This window comes from Pleurodeles waltl, chromosome 3_2, assembly GCF_031143425.1.
Source record: "Pleurodeles waltl isolate 20211129_DDA chromosome 3_2, aPleWal1.hap1.20221129, whole genome shotgun sequence".
NCBI classification, from domain to species: domain Eukaryota; kingdom Metazoa; phylum Chordata; class Amphibia; order Caudata; family Salamandridae; genus Pleurodeles; species Pleurodeles waltl.
Genome location: NC_090441.1, coordinates 7852557 through 7865475, shown reverse-complemented (window position 1 = coordinate 7865475; position 12919 = coordinate 7852557).

Below are 12919 nucleotides of genomic sequence, written 5' to 3'. Positions count from 1 at the left end.
TTAAGGACTTTGGCCGTCGTTATGAGGCTGGCAGTCACAAGATCGCCAACCTTGCGGTGGTGGTCAGACCACCGCAGCTGTCCGATGGCCACATTACAAGTTAGGTGGGCAGACCCGCCTAAAAACTGCAGTTCCTGTCAGGATCACAGACCTCGACAGGGTGACAGCAGTCTTGGCTGTAGTCTGCCAGGGTGGTGCTGAACTCAGTGCCGCCTGGCTGATTACAATCTTGTTCTCCACCAGCCTTTTCATGGAGGTGACAAGGGAGCCCCTGCACTTCCCATGCTCATGGCATGGACAGTGTAGGGCCCCCCCTTCTGAGCACCATCAGAATGCTCACTGTCTACTTTGCAGACAGTGAACATTCCGAAGGTGCTGGATGGTACCCCCTGTGCATAGGCATTGGACTCAGCTTTATGTGGATCAGAGTCCAATGCCACCGCATGTTTTCCACTGGGCTGATTCCGCCGGTCAACCCACTGGAAAACTCATAATGGGCCTGGTGGGGAGACTGCCAGCACCATGGCGGTGTCCTCACTGTGAGTCTGGCAGTTAGGTGTTCCAACCTCCAGACTCGTAATGAGGCTCTTTGTTTTTGCAATATCACACAAGTAAGATTAAAAAAACTATTGGGTTGGGTTGTGTTTGTTTGCTTGAGCATGCATCAGTATTTCTTTATACTTTAATTTGATATTTAAATTTTAGAGTGGTGGGTGGCCTGGAGTTTAAGTAGGCGCCTAGTTATTTATTTTATATTTCAGTGATTTTCATCTTTTCTAAAGGAAAATTGTTGCACAGCTGAGTACCTTTTCTATACGTTTGCTACATATGCAATATTTATTTATTTTACTATGTGGCCTAGATTTCCAAACGGCCATCTAGCAAGTAGCCCAATACTAGTAGTCATCAGTTCATACAATAAATATTTCAGGGGTATATGTTTTTAAAACTTCATTTAGATCAGGGATGGCATTAGATTACATTTAAAATGTTGGCTATTGTTTGCATTTCATTTTTTTAGCAAAAGGTGTACATGTGGTGGGGTAATATTTGATGGCACGGGAGGATGTGTGATGTTGTGAAATTTTTATAGCTTAGTTAATTTTCATGTTTTGCATTGCTGAATTATTGTTAACGTTTTGTCAGTGTCACCACCATGCATCCTTTTGGCCAGTGTGTGTGTGTGTATGTGTGTGTGTGTTTGTCATCGTCTACCATTTGTATTTGTTCTCCGTGCCATGTGACCAGGGGCCATTCTGTGTAGTCCATGTGTTCTGTGTTCTTCATGCCTCTTTGTTCGCAGTTGTTGTTTGACTATGTGGCTGGTAGCCATTTTGGCATCCAGCCAGTGTGTCTTTGCCATAGGCTTGCATGTGTTCCATGTTCCTCGTGCCTCCTTGCTTTTTGTTGTTGTTGTTTGACCATGTGGCTGGGAGACATTTTGTGCATCCAGCCAGTGTGCCATTGCCATAGGCGTGCATGTGTTCTCTGTTCCCCATGCCTCCTTGCTCCTCATTGTTGTTGTTTGACCATGTGGCTGGCGGCTATTCTGTGCATCCAGCCAGTGTGTCTTTGCCATAGGCATGCATGTGTTCTCTGTTCCCCATGCCTCCTTGCTCTTTGTTGTTGTTGTTTGACCATGTGGCTGGCAGCCATTTTATGCATCCAGCCAGTGTGCCCTTGCCATAAGCTTACGTGTGTTCTTTGTTCCCCATGCCTCCTTGCTTTTTGTTATTTGACCATGTGGCTGGGGGGCATTTTGTGCATCCAGTCAGTGTGCCTTTGCCATAGGCTTGCATGTGTTCTTTGCTCCCCATGCCACCTTGCTCTTTGTTGCTATTGTTTGACCATGTGGCTGGCAGCCATTTTGTGCATCCAGCCAGTGTTGCCATAGGCTTGCATGTGTTCTTTGTTCTCCATGCCCCCTTGCTCCTTGTTGTTGTTTGACCGTATAGCTGGAGGACATTTTGTACATCCAGCCAGTTTTCCTTTTCCATAGGTTGCATGTGTTCTTTGTTCCCGATGCCTCTTTGCTCCTTGTTGTTGTTTGACCATGTGGCTGGTGGCCATTTTGTGCATCTAGCCAGCTTGCCTTTGCCATAGGCTTACATTTGTTCTTTGTACCACATGCCTCCTTGCTCCTTGTTGTTGTTTGACCATGTGGCTGATGGCCATTTTCTGCATCCAGCCAGTGTGCCTTTGTGCAGACTTGCATGGATTGATGTGATTCCAGTTTAATATTGGTATGCTTGGGGATCATTGTAGCATATGTATACTAAAAGAATTATTCTGATAAACATTGCTTATACTATTTCCTTCATTTTTTTCCATTTTTTATTTTGCGCCTCCATTGTCCTTTCCTCACAATAGGTTTTCTTCTTCTTGTCCTGCCACACAAACATTGGAATTACTGATCATTTGTTTAATTTAAGTTTATATTTTACGTTTTTTTTTAAATTTCTATTGTAATTTTGTTTTAATTTTACTTTTTGAAATGTATTTTCTTGTTTTTATTTTAATTTTAATTTTAATTTTTAAATACTATTGTTTATGATTTTTTGCTTTTTCAATGTTTTAATTTTTTTATTCTTTCAGTTTATTTAATTCTGCATTTTGCATTGATCCATCCATCCACCATAGGTGCACAGCCATGCTACAGTATTCAGTTTGGTTAGGTCTATAATAATTCAATTTCCTGCTGGACACCCTGGCTGTGGTGCACTGTAGGCACATCAGCAGCATTACTATTTTTTTAATGATTATTCCATTGCACCTGGATCACCTTGCCACCACAGATCTTTTAAGGATTATTCCATTTACCCATGAACCTCTCTCTCTCTCTCTGACTACCACAGGTACCTTCTTTCAAACTATATCTATAGCTATAGGAGCTACATCTGCATGTTGTGTTGCCTGATTTGAAATGAAATTTTATGGTGTGGTGGTGTGGTTTGACTTCACTATCTTTGATTAAATAAGTATTTATTACATAATTAACTAATCACACTAATATTGAACTTCTCTGTACTATTTCAACTTGCAGCTATGCCATGTTTCACTAACTACATCTTTTTCTTGCATGGTTGCTTTTAGGTGTACTAGACATTACATCACCCGCAGTACTGCCAAAGAGAAAGCAGTGATTTCAGTCCTCCAAGCTCTTCTGCAGCTTAGTGTCACTGCCAAATGAGAGCTTTAAGATGGCCCCAAAGAATGCTGCTCCCAAGAAAGCGGTCACTGAAAAGAAGCAGCTTTCCACCAGGAGCATGCAGACCGCAACCTTTTTTTGGGAGACGTTTGCCTGCCATACCGGACCTTGGACAGGAACCTGGGAGCAGCACTTGCTACATCAACAGCATCACCCCATCCTAAGCCCAAGACCATGTCCGTCAGTGAGGCAGCCACGGCAATCATGGCGACGCCAATGAGCATTGACACTGGATTTGAAATCTCCCTTTCACAAAGTAGTACCCAACCATTTCAGGAATGAACCAGAGAAAATTGGATAGCAGCCACAGCTAGCAATAGTATATCTTTCCAAAGTTGGAGTTGAACAGGAGGTCAAGCTTCCTGCCAAGGAAGAACCTCCTCTTGTAGAATCAATGGTTACCAGATCTCCAGCAAGAAAAGGGAAGGGTACTACTCCACCATCTTTTCCAAGCACCACTCTTAATGACAATGATAGGGTCATAGAGTGGACCCCAGGAGAGCCCAGGAGATGGCAGGAGGGGCAATGGAAAAGAAAAGTTCCAGAATTAATCATAGAAGGGGATGATGATGAGGGTGACAATGGTGAGACGTTTAATGTGGAAGCTGGCACAGAGGATTCCGACATTAGTATCGATCCTGCTCCAAGGGATGTGGCACAGGTAGACATGCACTAACCTCTACCTCAGTAGAAGTATGCACTGCAGAGAGGCAACCCACAAACCCACCTCTAGATTTAGATTTAGACAGAAGGAGTCTCAGGGCCTGATTACATCCTTGGCGGATGGGATACTCCTTTACAAGTTCCATTATATTCTATGGAGCATGCAAAACGGAAGGCGAGCTATCCGTCACATTTGTGACAAAGTATCCCATCCACGAAGGTCTTAATCAGGCCCTAAGTCTGCATCGCTTCTTAAATATTCAGCCCAAACATGTGCCAAGGTTTACAGTTAGAAAGCTCTGACTGAGTACCTGACTAGCTCAAACTGGACCACATAATATTAATTGTAACGTAAATTTAACTTACCTCTGAGAGTCAGCACAGCTACTAGAATGAAAACATAGCATTGTAGAATACACACAACAAATAAATAACTATTACTCACCGAATCCCAACACCCAGCAGGTCCAGCAGGGCCTGTTCTTGGTCCATTATGTCCACCTAACAGTGCATAGACTGCTCCTGGGTGTGCTGGACCTCAGTGTGCTTATGGTGCACCCTCATCCACAGCAGTCAACGCTCTTGATGTAACCATTCCCTGGCCTGCCATCTCCTGCCAGCATGGAGGAGAGGTGGCTCTGCACAAAAACACAAGTGCTGCCACCTCTGCCTTGGTGAAATTGGGTCAGAGCTGCACCCCCTGGTGGTGCCGATGTCCACAAAGTAAGCCTCTAGCAGCTGCACCAGCGACACCACTACCTCTGACACCCTTCTCTGCAATGGGGCTGGGTAGGGTTAAAAAAGGAGAAGAAATAAAAGGAAGAAAGAAAAAAATATAAAGAAGTAAAGGGAAAAGCAAAAAAAAGTATTCAACAAGTCACAAAAAGACACCAAAAAAAAGACACGCTCTGATGAAATAAAGGAAAATGAAGGGTAGATAATTTAGAAAAGGGTGGGATTATTTAGATTTAGGGAGGGTTAAAAGTTATGCCCAGCACTAGGCATGGACAGAAAAAAAAAATTGCCACACCCATGCAAACTGTGTGGTGCAATTTGCGCAAGATTTACAACATGAGAACACGAATCGCACTCCTAAATATGAAAAATGTAGCATGAACTGGTGCGGCAGGTAACTCCGCCGCTGGCGGAATTCCACCGAGATTGCAGAGTGTTTTTTTAACAAATTTGCAGAATTCCGCGTAGTGGGACTCCACGAGCTCTGCTTATCCCTACTTTCAACATTTTGTTCACCTGCTCCACAATGCCAGACGCCTCTGGCCGATGACTGCAATGTAGACTTTGCTCCATTTGCAATGTTGCACACAACATTCTCAGGACCTCATTATTGAAATTAGTTTCTCGGTCTGACTCCAGCAAAGTCAGGAAACCAAACTTAGGTATCAACTCCCTCAACAACAATTTGGCTACTGTGAGACTGTCATTTCTCCTGGTTGAGTATGCCACCACTCAATGTGAGAAAATGCACACATTCACCAGGACATATTTCAGCCCATTGCACATGTGCATTTTGACGAAGTCCAGCTGCATTCTGTTAAATGGCCCTCCTGATCTTCCTATGTGGCTCAATGTCACTGGAATTCTTTTCCCTACATTCATCTGTTGGCAAACAACACATCTGTGGCACAATTCTTCACTCACCAGTCTAAATCATGGGTTGAATCTATGCTGTCTGAATAACCTAACCATGGCATCCCTCCCAATACGAGCGGGTCCATGAAAATGCCTTGCCATTGGTGACAGAATGCTGTCAGGCAACACCAGCCTGCCACCTACAGAAACCCATGTATCATCATCTCTCTTCAGACATCCTACTCTGATCCAACCCTGCTGTTCTGCCTCTGACAATCTCTTCACTTCCTCCCAGGTAACAGTTTTTAACAACAAAAGGTTATAGTTGGTCTCACCTTCGAGTTCATTCACATACTCACCACTGAAGGCTCTTGATTCATATGCACAATATAGAGCAGCCTCATCAGCATATTAGTTGCCCACTGTCACATAATCATCACCACCGAGGTAAGCAGAGCACTTCACAACAGAAATTTGTGCAGGTAACTGTAGTGCTTCCAGTAGTCTCATAACATATTCATCATTACTAATCGGAGAGCCAGATGATGTCATAAATTCTCTTTGTGATCATAACTGCCCGAAATCATGTACAACACCAAAGCCGTACTGAATATTGTAAATATAGTCACTCACAATTGGTCAAAGACACAGCAGGCTCTAGTAAAAGCTACCAATTCAGCCACTTTTACAGAAAACGCCCCTCTAAACCAGAAAGATTTGACTATTCCTGAGACTGTATAGACTGCATAGGCACCTCTCAAGTTTCCCTCATTGACTTTTAAACAAGACCCATCCACAAACAGTATGTAATCAGAGTCTACCAGTGGCTCTTCCTGTATACGTGGTCTTAGCTTCGTGCATACTTCAGTAATATTGAACCAATCATCCTGAACCTCTCCATTATCATTTCCACTTTCGGAAAGCGGCATGAGGGTAGCAGGATTCAAAGTAGCACACCTTTTAAGAGTGAGATTTTCAGCTGCAAGTATAATCTGTTCATACTTCATCAAGCAGCTGTTTGTAAGATGCTGAGTGCTACTATGTGTCAAGAATATCTTTAACTGAATGAGGTACTAGAATAGTTAGAGAATGTCCCTTCACAATACTGTCACACCGTTCTATGTGAACACCTACTGCTGTCACAGCGTTAAGACCTCTGGGCAGTGATGCAGCTACAAAGTCATGTGTAGCAGAAAATATGCCACAGGGTGTCTTACATTTCCGTGAAACTGTGTGAGCATTGAGAGAGTGCAGCCCTCCCTCTCACTGCAGAAATGTGTAAAAGCTTTATTTTAATCATGCATTCCTAGTGCCGGGGTACAACAGAGACTTTCTCTCAGGTCTAGGTTGGCCTTCAAGCAGTTGTTGCCCCATGGTATCGGATCAGACACAATCTTGTCTGTCAGGCTCTGTAAAGGCTTGGACAATAGGAAAAAGTTGGGTATCCACTAGTGACAGTGGCCAACTATTCCCAAAAACATCCTGACTTCTCCCTGGGTGGTTGGTGGATTAATTTTAATAACCGCTGTGATTCTCTCTTGTGAATTCTTCCTGGCTCCCTTCTCAATCTGATATCTGTGATACAGAACTTCTTTCTGGCAATACTGTGGCTTCCTCTGGGACACTTTGTGTCAATTCCCAGCTAGGTGGTTCAGTAATGCAACGGTATCTTGTTTGCAAACTTCTTGAGTATCAGACGCCACCAACAGGTTGTCGATGTACTGAATTAGAACAGAATTACAGGACATAACCAGGGCCTCAGGATTCTTTCTGAGGATCTAATAAAAAATCGAGGGACTCTCTGTATACCCTTGTGAGACTCAGTACCATACCAAACATGGTTCAGAACCTGGGAGCAAAGAGGTACTTACTATCCTCATGCAAGGGAACAGAAATTAATGTCTGACACAAATCAATAACAGCCTCGCATGGAATCTGAAACAAAATCACAGCTGGAGTTGCTACCACGGGACAACAGGGAACAGCAATGTTGTTGATCCTTTTCTCAGATCCTGCACTATGAGGTATTTACCACTAGGCTTCTGTAAGCCCATAATGGAGAATTACATGGACTTCCCATTATCTCCTTCAAAATGCCCTGCTGTGTCACTGACACAATCACAGGAATAATTTTAGCAAATATTTGTGGGTTATATCGCACTGTGGGGTTCTTGGATACTCAACATTAGGCTTTTTTATGTGAACAGGCTCATCTACTTTTATGAGACCAATGTCCTTTCCTAAAAAGTTCCAGACCTCTGGCTTCACTATAACTCCAAGATTTGGTGGTAAATTCTATGATGACATTACTGGAAATAACTCAACCTCTGGCCTTCGACCCATCAATTCAAAGACTATGTCCACGTCATAGATTTGGAGCTTGATAGATAGTGTGGTTCAACTTGTACAACAGATCATGTCATAGTAAGCTCACAGGACATGACCCACACATCACAAACTGGTGATTCTCCTCAATGGATCCTATTTTAATAGGTACTTCTTCTGTTACGGGGTTTGTCATTTGCTTATTTGCAACTCCTACAACTTGGACTAATTTTCCTGAGAGGGGTAGGTTTGGAACGTCCACTGTCTTAACAGTAGAGCTGGTAGCACTAGTATCAATAAAAAATGATATAGGGTGGCCATTCACCTCACCTTCTATGACTGGACCACTCTGGTCTACCTCTAAGATTGCACCAAGTAAGCAATCTTCCTTTCCCATCAGGCACCATTATTATGACTGATCGGAAGTGTACACTTCAAAGGCATCAAACACAGGAAGCTGCTGAAATGGATTCTGATTTTAGAAGGAAGTTTGAGTTTAATTTGGGACCGGATTTGAATTAAATTGGAGCCCACTTGCAGTTTGTTGCAGGATTGGGGCTTGTGGAACCTGCATCACAGGAGTTTGGGACACATTAGAATTCTGCATTCTTAGTCCCGGTACATTCTGTGGCTGTACAAGGTTATTACTCTAGGGCGGTACAAACCCTGAATTCAGAACCTGTTACTCATTCATCATTCTTTTGGGATTAAGATTACATTCCCACTTCCAGTGGCCTAAATTGTAGCAATAATGACAAGAATTTGATCTCTTCAAAGTTAACACATTAATCCCAGCAGTCGGGTCAATTGGAACGTAGCGACCTCTACCTTGTTGAGGGAACCTGTTCCCGCCTTGCATCACTAGAACTCCCTGCTGATATACCCATCGCATAGAACCAACAATCCCTACAAAAGGTTGATTCTGACTTCCTCTCTGTGCCACTATCAACTTCTCCTTCTCATATCTGCTTCATTTCCAGTTCACCACTACAGTATTTCATATATCTCAGGATTTCATCAACCGACTTATTCTGCCAACAGATCAAATGTTGAATCATCAAGCTAATCCTAGGTCTCAATCTTGTCACAAACCAGGACATAAAATTTCCCATGTCTTTACTTTGAAGAGTTTCCGTTCCCATGTGCTGCTTAAACACCTGCAACACTCTCCCATAATAAGTATGCACCAACTCTTTGGGCTCTTGGGTCATCCTGTCAATCTTAACCCAGTCAATGACTTTAGCTGATATTTTCCCTTTTAGAAAGGTTATCACCTGCTGATTATTTTTTTTTACCACCAATGATGAAGGGGCATTTGTTATTGGATTTCTCTGAGGCTCTGTTTCTGACCACTCTACAGCCACTTTACATTCTGCCCACAAGTCACTGAGTAACACAATGTCAAAGAAGGTATTTATATCCACCCACATGATTTGGGAAATCTTCACAAACTGTTCAAACTGTTTGTCCCATTCCACTGTTTTTTCTCTTAATTTTGGAAAACTATTAGTGAATGACACAAGATCACTCCTTCTCCAAGGCACAGGGACTTAGGGGGTCATTAAAACCCTGGCGGTTGGCGGAGAACCGGCGGTAAGACCGCCAACAGGCTGGCGGTCTTACCTTGGTGAATTATGACCATGGCGGTAACCGCCATGGTCATCCGCCGGTTCTCCGTCCCGCCCGCCAGGGCGGAGACGATCGCCGGGCTGGAGACCTGGGTCTCCAGCCCGGCGGCCGTCAGTATACTGCCGGCGGTATTTGGACCCGGCTTACCACAGTGGATTTCCAGCGGTTTGAACCCCCATGAAATCCATGGCGGTAAGCACTATCAGTGCCAGGGAATTCCTTCCCTGGCAGTGATAGGGGTCTCCCCCACCCCCCACCCCGACTCCCTCCTCTACACCCCCCACCACCCCTGCCACCCCCCAAAGGTGGCAGGGCCCCCCTCCCCACCCCGACCCCCAACATCACATTACTCACACACACTTGACACGCATGCAGGCTCCACCAACACACACACGCGCACACCCCGACATACATGCCTACATCCACACACAGTCAGACACGCACACCCACATTCAAACATACACGCACACATCCATACAGCCATACCCACAGCTATACACGCACTCATTCCCATACACACAACACCACCTTAAGCATACACGCAGCCACACACCCCCTCTACATACACACACGCACACCCCCATGCACGAACACAACACACAACACCTCCCCACCCCCCTGCCCTAACGGACGATCGACTTACCTGGTCCGTCGATCCTCCGGGAGGGGACAGGAGCCATGGGGGCAGCTCCACCGACACCACACTGCCAACAGAACACCGCCACGGCGAATCACAGGACGTGATTCGCTGGGCGGTGTTCTGTTGGCGTGGCGGTGGAGGTGGAGCAACCTCCACTTCCCCACCACCCGCAAGTATGACTGTTGGCGGCTCTCCGTCGGAATAACGACGGAGAGCAGCCAGCAGTCATAATACGCCGAGCAGCAAACCGCCTGCACAGGCGGTCTTCCGCATGGCGGTCCCTCAGCGGTCTTGCAAAAAGACCGCCGAGGTCGTAATGACCCCCTTAATCTCCACCAGGCGCTTCCGTCAATGGAAAATTTAAAGCACCCTCTACATCCTATAAAGGCGGAGATGGGCCTTTCTTCTGCTTCTTTTGTTCTTTCTTTTTCTTTCATCTACTTTCCCATTTATCCAACTCATTCCATTTCCATATGCTAATAATTAACTCTTTAATTTGCATTGTCATTCCTGATGTTCTCATGCTGCAGATGTCACTCTCATTAAAACACACACAATATCTTTTCTGCAATTATTTTGTTCAGTTTAAATCTATCTCAAATGTTTGAGCTAATTCACACGCTTTATCATGAGCTTGTCCTACATGCTTAATAACGTCTGTAAACATGAACACAAGTTTGTCCTATTGATAAATCTCTAATAGGGAAAGATCTAGATTTCCATGCATCATCTCCTCCAACTCTAAGTTCAATTTGACCATATCCATCGCCTTTTCCCTCATGGGGTCTGAATTATTTCGCTGTCTGAATCTTCACTTTCTCTTGGAGACCAATTGAAAAATCTAATCAAATTATCTAGTGCTTGTGAATTTGTATTATTCTGTATTCCTTCTCTGGGATTACTGTTGACCACACCTTGAGGTGAATTCCAAATTGATATGTTAGGATTTTGTGATCTTGGAGTAGACTCTCCTACAGGAGTAAGTCCTGTCAGATTTATGATAGATGCTGGCGAGACAACACATGGGATATTCATTTTAGTTGAGATTAAAGGATTTCCTCCTATTCCTGGTACCACAGGAGTATTAGCTGACCTATCTCCTCCGGTAAGGACTGTGAAAGTATATGTCATGGGTCCAGCTGAATCAAATTTATACAAAGGAAGTGTGGGACATTAGCTACCAGAACAGTAATTGCACCAGGGGTATGGGGAACTGTGGAATTAACAGGGACACTCATCTCTGTACTCTCTCCTGCAGGGTCAGACTCATATTTACTGGACTGGAGAGATTACAGTGGCTACTGCACAATTTATTCAGTCAGGTTGTGACACATTTTATGGAGGTGGACCTGCTGATAACAACTAATCTAAGATGTCATCTCTGGACTCACTATCACTGTCTTCACCTGAACTCTCTGGATTTCCTGTCTTTTCATCCTTCTTCTTCCCTTTCTTTTTCTCAGGTTCTTCACTAGTCAATGCAGGGTACAATCTAGTTCCCTCGATCATATCAGACCTCTACAGCTTCTGTTATGCATCCTATCTAGCACTTGCACCACTACACACTGCCTTTCTAACTCTCCTTTGATATTTTTCCCTTTCTCTAACATGAGCAGTAGGCTCACAAACATTAGGTGCTTCAAACTGTGCAAGTCTAGGAGGTGGCTTAATTTCATAGAATACCCTTTTCAAATTTTTAATGATTCGCAAATTAAATGTGCTATAGCATGGAAACATCAATGTGCATTCCTTCTCTGTGATGTTATGCCATTGACTCAGCCAAATGCATGTGTGAAGTCCAAGCGTTTATAGCCATGTAATGACCTGGTGTATCCTCGGGTGGTGCCTCTTCTTCTTCTCGAACAGGTATTCTCCCATCTACCCTAATCAAATTTCGAATAGCCTTAATGAATTTCAAGTTTCCCATTAATAATATCAAGTCTCCAAAGAAATTTCAATTTCAACCGAAAATAATTCTATTTTACCCAAAATCCTTGTTTGATGTTAACAACCAATAGCAGCATGGCACACTATGATGTAGTCAACCAAAAACAGTGTGGCTCCAACACCAATCTTCCAGTCTCAGCACAGCACATTGTAATGCCCTCCCCCCTCTTTGCAGAAGCTCACCCTCCTTTACAATTCTTCTCAAACATTGCAATACAAGCACAATAACAATGGCAAGCAAAATTTCAACAACTTTGTCTTCTTCACTTAAGAATTAACAGTAATCAATCACACAAGGAATGGTCAGGAGCGACACTTTCCAGCCTACTCTGATTCACACTCTAGCAAAACCTCAACCAGCGGGGAATCACCCGGATTAGTGCAGCTTCATCCCTGGGTAAGAAAATCCACTACAGCAACCACACCTTACTCTCACACAAAGGTATCTGTCCCTATCTCAATTGTGTAGCTGACGGTACCTCACAACCAACACCACCACACTTGGCAGACAATTACAGCACAGTGTCTTCTACTCTGATAATGTATTACTATCCCAGGATCTTAGGCTATGGTGAGCCCGATAACCACTTTAACTTCTTTGCATTAGGCGCCGTTCATCCACACAACAACTTAAAACACCTCTGCATTACAACACAAAATCTCAGCAAAACACCACAAGCTAGACATAAGCAATTACAGCACACAAACGTTCAGTCTCATCAAATTAAGGTACAAAGAAATAACAACAACAGCAATACAGAAACTGGAAAGTAGAAACAGGTGTTTCATAAAGAAACCCATGCTCTCTCTTCTAAACATGAAGTTATTTTAAAATTATCTAGTCAATGTTCAGAAATATGAATGAGGATGATTGGGATGAAATCTTAAGGAAATTTGGAAATGTGAGAAGGTGTCAG